Source organism: Watersipora subatra, chromosome 1, assembly GCF_963576615.1.
Source record: "Watersipora subatra chromosome 1, tzWatSuba1.1, whole genome shotgun sequence".
Classification (NCBI taxonomy): domain Eukaryota; kingdom Metazoa; phylum Bryozoa; class Gymnolaemata; order Cheilostomatida; family Watersiporidae; genus Watersipora; species Watersipora subatra.
The window spans coordinates 26,143,756-26,150,864 of NC_088708.1; the positions used below are offsets into that span (position 1 = coordinate 26,143,756).

Consider the following 7,109-nt stretch of genomic DNA (forward strand, 5'->3'; position numbering starts at 1 on the left):
CTGGCTCCAAGAAAAATCTCTTTTGCTCAGGCCACCCACTGAGAATGTATGTTTTCAAAGCCTCAATTGTGGGGTCATCAATGAAAGCATGAGTAAACCTCTCTCTCACTGTTGTATTTGGAAGGATTCCAGTTGTGACAGCGCAGACTTGGTCATTATCTCCGCTTGCGTATTCTAAACTAGCTCTGCATTGGTCTCCTAGATGAGCGCGGCTCAATGTGTCTGCTATATACAACTGGCTGCCTCGTTTATGAATTAAGTCATAGTCGTAAAGTTGAGTCCTGAGTCTCATTCTTTGCAATTTAGGTGTGAGGTCATTCAAACCTTTCTTATGAATGCCCAACAGAGGTAAATGATCAGTCTCTACTACAAGCTTTTGGCCATATATATACTGGTGGAATCTAGTCAGAGACCATACTGAGTAGCTAGAAATTCTTTTTCTATCTGTGCGTATGACCTTTGAGCCCTACTCAAACTGCAAATAGCAAATTCTACTGGTTTTCCTTTTTGCAGAAGGGCAGCTCCTAGGCCATTCTGTGAACTATCTACACTTAGAGTTACTGGCAAATTTGAATCAAACATTTTGAGCAAAGGAGTGCTAGTGAGTGACGACATTAGGAGCTTAAGGAAAATGTTATGCTCATCATTCCAAGACCAGACAGCATCTTTTTTTGTTAACTCTCTAAGGGGAACATTAACCTCGTCTAGTCTGGGACAAAATTGGCTAAGATATGTTGCCATACCTAACAACCTACGCAGCTCTTCAACATTCTGTGGAACTGGCATATCTGATATGGCCTTTATCTTGTTGGGGTCAAGCTTTATCACACCTTGGCCAATGATGTGGCATAAGTATTTGAGCTCTGGTTGCTCGAAATGACATTTAGCCATATTCAGCCTAAGATTGACCTGTCTACAACGTTCTAGAACTTAACGCAAAATAGCATCATGCTCTACCTTAGTCGATGCGTGAACCAGTATATCGTCTACAAAAGTTTCAACAAATTCCAGGTCAACAAAAATTTCACTAACCGTACGACGAAATACTTCTGGTGCAGAGCTAACACCATATGGAAGTCTGAGAAATCTATAGGGGCCAAAAGGTGTTGCAAATGTGGTCAACATACTCCTTTCATTATCAAGCTCTAGTTGCAAAAACCCCTGAGTTACATCTAATGAAGAAAACACCCGAGATTTTGATAGCTTAGAAAAAATTTCTGTAGTCTTAGGCAGAGCAAAGTGCTCCCTTTTAATGCACCGGTTCAGCTCAGTGGGGTCTAAACAGACACATATCGACCCGTCAGGCTTCAAAACATTGACGATCGGATCAATCAGTTGGAATTTTCACTTTGGCTATCATGCCCTTAGATTCCATCAAGTCCAGAGTGCTTTTCAGCTCATCTCATAGTCTAAATGGCACACGTCTGGCACTCTGCACAACTGGTTTGCTGCTGTCTTTCAGTGCTAAAGCATGTTTGCTAGGTAGCTTGCCTAAACACTCAAAAACATCAGTGAATTCTGAAATAGCTACATTAGGTGATGCACTATTGCTACATGCAGTTTCAACAATACCCATTGATGGACAGCTTGGTAGTCCAAGCAATGTTGTCTCCCCCTGCTCTACTCTACTGCCCATAATAAAATCATGGACAGAAAAGTCAAGCTTGCGTTCTAAGGTGAGAGCCAATTTTTCTAAAACAGTTGGCGGGTGACCACCAAAGGACAATAATGATTGTTTGTGTTTCTGTAGTTTGGCATTGTCCAATGCTAAACTGTCAAAAACTCTTTTAGGCATCACATTGCAACTAGCCCCTGTGTCTACTTTTAGTTTTAGTTTCTTGCCTTCACAGTTTACACTAATATACCATTCCTTACTGTTGGATGACTGACCATGCACTGCTTTTATATTGTCCACTTCCTCTGTGTTGACTTCCTGGGCTTGGCTGTTGCTGTAAATTGTTTTCTCTTTGGCCTTGCAGACTCTCTGGAAATGTCCCTTTTGTCCGCAGTTTTTACACACCTGGTTAAATACTGGACACTTTCTTGGTTGATGTGAGCCTCCACAATACTTGCAGTGGTTGATGGTTCTAATTTGCTGCAGCCTGTTGACATGCATAGATTGCTGTTGTTGGTTCGATCGTCTTGTATTCACAGCATTCATTGTTGCTTTTGAATCTTGTTAGCTGATCAGTTGAGGTCCAGCATATATTGCCGTGTCGCTTCAAACCTCTGTCACACTTCTATGCAATTGTCAATTGTTAGCGTCTCAGAAACATGAAATAATTCCTCTCTTACTGCTTTTGACTGGATTCCAAACACTATTCTGTCCCTCAATGCCTTATCCTTCTCTCCTTCATGAAAGTTGCTTGTTGAAATTAGACTTCTAAGTGAAGATAAAAACTTGTCGAAGGATTCACTAGGTTGCTGAACTCTGCTGTAAAATTTGTAGCGCTCAAACTCCTCCTTGCCCTTCGGCGCAAAATATTTCCTGAAGGCCGCCTTCACTGGGCCAATCTTCCTGTCCTCATCTGTCAAATTGAATGTTCTAAAAAGCTCTTGCCCTTGTGCCCTGAGCACAGTAAGCAAAACGGCTACCTGGATACCCTCATCTTTGGTATCCTTCTCGGTGGCTGTCACGTATAAATCAAACTGCTCAATCCATGCCATCAAGTCTATGCTGATTTCGCTAGGGTTCCGGGCAAAACAGTCGGCTAGAAAGTTACTTGGCGCCTTCAAAGAGCGACCATCCGCCATATCTTAGAATAATTCGCAAATGCTGTGTCTAGATACTATACAAGAGCGAAGGCACCTGACACCATGTTATGTAGTGAATTTCAATGTGTAAGTTTATTGTACGTCTGGTCAGGTCAGCTATCATATCTAGACTGGTTGGCAAAGGATATAGCAAAACAACGTCAGGACAACTTAGTAATAAAAACAAACAGCTGCTGAGTGTGGTAAGATGATTCACACATAATGGCTAACCATTGACCTAACTGCATACATGTATATCATTGAGCTAACTATGTTATGACAATTAGTAACTGTCATGTTTTTTATATTAAATAGCTTTTATATTATGTATTTTTGCGAAACGATATGGAAACTTGTGACTAGTCCTGCTGCTTACATTTTGCAACCAATCAAAGGGCCAAACCTCAAACTTCTGGAAAACAATTGGGCGGATGCTGATCTCATCAATAAAAGAATATAAACCACAGAGTTTGAGACATTCAGCAGAATGTGCACTGCCTTGAGTATCAGTGACACAGTATCAACCCTAGCCTTGAGTATCGGTGACACAGTATCAATCCTTGCTTTGAATATCGGTGACACAGTATCAACCCTTGCCTTGAGTATTGGTGACACAGTATCAACCCTTGCTTTGAATATCGGTGACACAGTATCAACCCTTGCCTTTAGTATTGGTGACACAGTATCAACCTTAGCCTTGAATATCAGTAACACAGCATCAACCCTAGACCTGAGATTTTGCTGGCTAATGTTACATTCACTTTTGAGTGGGGAGCTGTCGACCTGGAATCCTAACTTCAGTAATGCCTTTAGTAACTGTGTTTTTTCCAGTTTTGACTTGCATGCTTGCAGTGAATAAAATTGCACTCACGTAAGCATAAGTACAATAAGTACGAGTGGTAGTTTGATTGATTTCATGTATACACGTATAGACTTCATATCGTAATTTGATGTAATTATAATTGATTTGATTTTTGATCGACCTTTGTATAATATATATACACGCTACCCCTGCAAACGCTGTCTACACACTTGGAGGTCGAAATTAAAGTCTGTGAACCAACTTTTTTTCATCGCTTGAAAACCACATTGGATCATTTTAAGAAATTTAATTTAATAGACATCAATTAGGTTTTTATTATGATTAATGAAAACTTCATAAAATGGATATCTACATATATAAAGTGCAAAATGGGAAGTACTTCATAAAATAATAGCTAAAAATAGCGAATGGTTTTAATTGATTTTATTAGGAGATGACAACTCTAGTATACTCACATGTGCATGCCTACATTTATAAATTTCCCACCTTGTTTTATTGTCAAATAACTATTTTGTTGCATGAAATAGAAATTTAAAGTTGTAAGACAGTGCAATCAGTGGATTAGCCATCGTTATGAAGCAGATATTTAAAAAAAGTATTAAAATATTTCAGCGTGGCGGATCTTGTTGATCATACTTGGACATGTAGTTGCTATCAAAATGTTAGTTAATATTTCCAGGTAAAATTTAGATTTTTTCACCAGAACTGTAACTTGAGCTTGCAGTTAAACAACTTTGCATGAATTCCACACCTGATTTTGATTGAGCCATAAAAGGTTAGGTGTCTGTGAATGAGATGGATTTCCAGCTGGTATACTTATAACAACATTACTTTTTTTTGAGTCAATAGTTAAATATCCAAATGTTTCAAATAGCCCAAATATGTACTGTATTGTTCTAAAACTACATTTTAATAATTATTTCGTGAACATGAAATGATCATCTTAAGTCATGTATAATGATCAGGGAGGTCATGTGGAGACAATCAAAGTGATGATGAGTCTTGCACAAGCCAACATCCAATATGGCATACTAATAAGGTGGAAGAGGGTAGCTGAAAAACAGATAACTGAGGATATATAATAAACCCTAATAATCCTGTCCATCAGTAATAGGAGCTAGTAATTAACATTTTAGTGTTTATTACAGTAATAAGTACTAATGCTATGATAAACTAATAATAGTTATATATACGTGTATCTTGAATATACTTATATACAAATAAATATGTCATATAACCTCCTGGCCTTTAGCTTGGTAGACCAACAGGCTAACACCTGCACCAATTCATCACATTCTGATGTTTTAGAATAATTGTACACATTCTTATTCTCTGTGCTTTATCAGCACAGAAATAAGTATTAGCACACCTCCAGCATTAGCACAATAAGTATAATAATACAATAGTAACCATAATTATAATAATAAAATATTAGTGAGTATAATAATAAAATGCTAACAATAATTATAATAAAAATACTAATGAGTATAATAATAAAGCACAACAATCAGTATAATAATAAAACACCAACAACCAGTATAATAATAAAACACTAACAATAATTATGAAAATAAAATATTAACAATAAGTATAATAATAAAATACTAACTATAAGTATAATAATAAAATACTAACAATAAATATATTAATGAAACACTAACAATACTTACAATAATGAAACACTAACAATACTAATAATAATGAATCACTAACAATAGTTATAATTATATGACAGTCAAATATTTTGCAGGGTAGTGCAATAGTCGTACTACGGATTTGTACCAATAACTTACCGGTAGTTACTCAAAATAATGAATAAACATTTAATAAAAGGCCTTACATCTATGTTATAACCTTGTCCAAGGACAGATCCTGGAAGATTCCTAAAATATTCTTTGAGAACTGCAGCAATGGGATGAGGTAGTTCTCCTTCAAGGTCCACCACTTCCGAGGTTGATGAGAATTTGATCTTAGTAATAACCAGGCTAATAATTAGCTAATGGTTAGTGTCATCTGGACACAATATGAACAGTTTTGTACCCTACTTTAACCAGAGCACAATTCACTTTACAACCATGTAGATTAACACTTTCATTCCCTGTTGTGTTATTATTTATATTTATTTTATAGCAAGCTAGATGAATATTTTTAACTCATTGTTTCTGAGCACTGTAGCCAAACATGCCAGATATTGTGTTAAGCTGTACTATAATAGCTAATGATACTATGTATCATTAGCTATTATAGTACAGCTTCCTATAAATTATCTCTCAACAGTCTGTATTGTGTGTATGCAGTGTAATATATTCAAATGTCTATTTTGTACATCAGGTTCAACACACGTGTATTTCTTTTCTCCAACATGGCCACTGCCCGTTATACAAAAAGCATTCCGCATTAATAATACGCGGAAATTGAGCATACGATGAAAATTTTACAAACTCTTCCGCCCAAAAAGCTGGTGATACAGTCTAGGTATGCATGTTGACTAAACACTATATAATAGTAATAAAGCAAGAGCAGACTGAGTATAATATTTGATTGTTTGATACCACCAGTAATCAAGAGTATTTAACCAGATAACATACCATATGATGTTCGACTACAAAGTAATACGATAAAATGTATAAAACTAGATTTCCTTGATAAGTCTATTGAGCGGTTTAGAGATACGTGTGGAATGTCGAGGTGATTATATAGCCTCAGAAATATCAGTGGACCCAATTACAGGAGGGGCCCGGACAGGCAGAACCAGCCCCGTATCCAGACAGTCAACGGCCAGAGAGCCCAACGCTGCCGGCCTACCATAAGACTGCAGCATGTCCCGACCAATCTCAGAATTTACATGGGCGGGTGCAATATGGTCATTCACATCAGACATCACACTCAACGAACTACAACGAGTACGCTCAACCCTAGGCTTTAGCTGATCGAAGTTTCTTTTCCATACTCTTTTACCAACCTCCACTCTATACATTAAAGGCCCTAATGGATATCTAATGTTCCCCTCTAGCTATTTAGATTCTCCTATATAGCTACGAACCCACACCAAGTCCCCTGTTTTGAAGTATACAGGCTTTCAACCTTGAGTGCTACTTTGCTATCGTAAATGTGAATTTTCCAAGATGAGCCGTAACAAGTTTAGTCTAATTTCCAGCTTCCGACCTTAAAATCCAATAGCTGGTGATTCTTCGGTGTTCATATGTGGACAGTTACGATATGCTAATAAGAATCTATCTAGTGCTACTAGCAAACTATATGTGGGATTCCCTTCCATAGCTAGCGGCAGCACGTGTTTAAATGTTGCCTTGCAACAAAATTCACATGACAGTTATTTGGTATCAAAAGATTCACCGTGTCTTACTCGAATGTGTTGTAAGTGCAAAATATGTGAAAATGTGATTATAAGCTCTTAAAAGCTCAAAACGAACAATTAATCGCGGCCGTCTCAAAACCGCCGTATATCGGAATCAGTTTATTTCTCTGACTTAACCAATCCATTTGGTTATTGTTTTGACACGTCATGTTTTCA

General features: G+C 37.3%; 1 pseudogene; it reads right to left on the reverse strand.

Annotated features, from left to right (window-relative positions):
• Window positions 1-2,157: 2,157 nt before the first annotated feature.
• On the reverse strand, window positions 2,158-2,754 carry LOC137385629 (uncharacterized; annotated as a pseudogene).
• Between the last annotated feature and the right edge of the window lie 4,355 nt (window positions 2,755-7,109).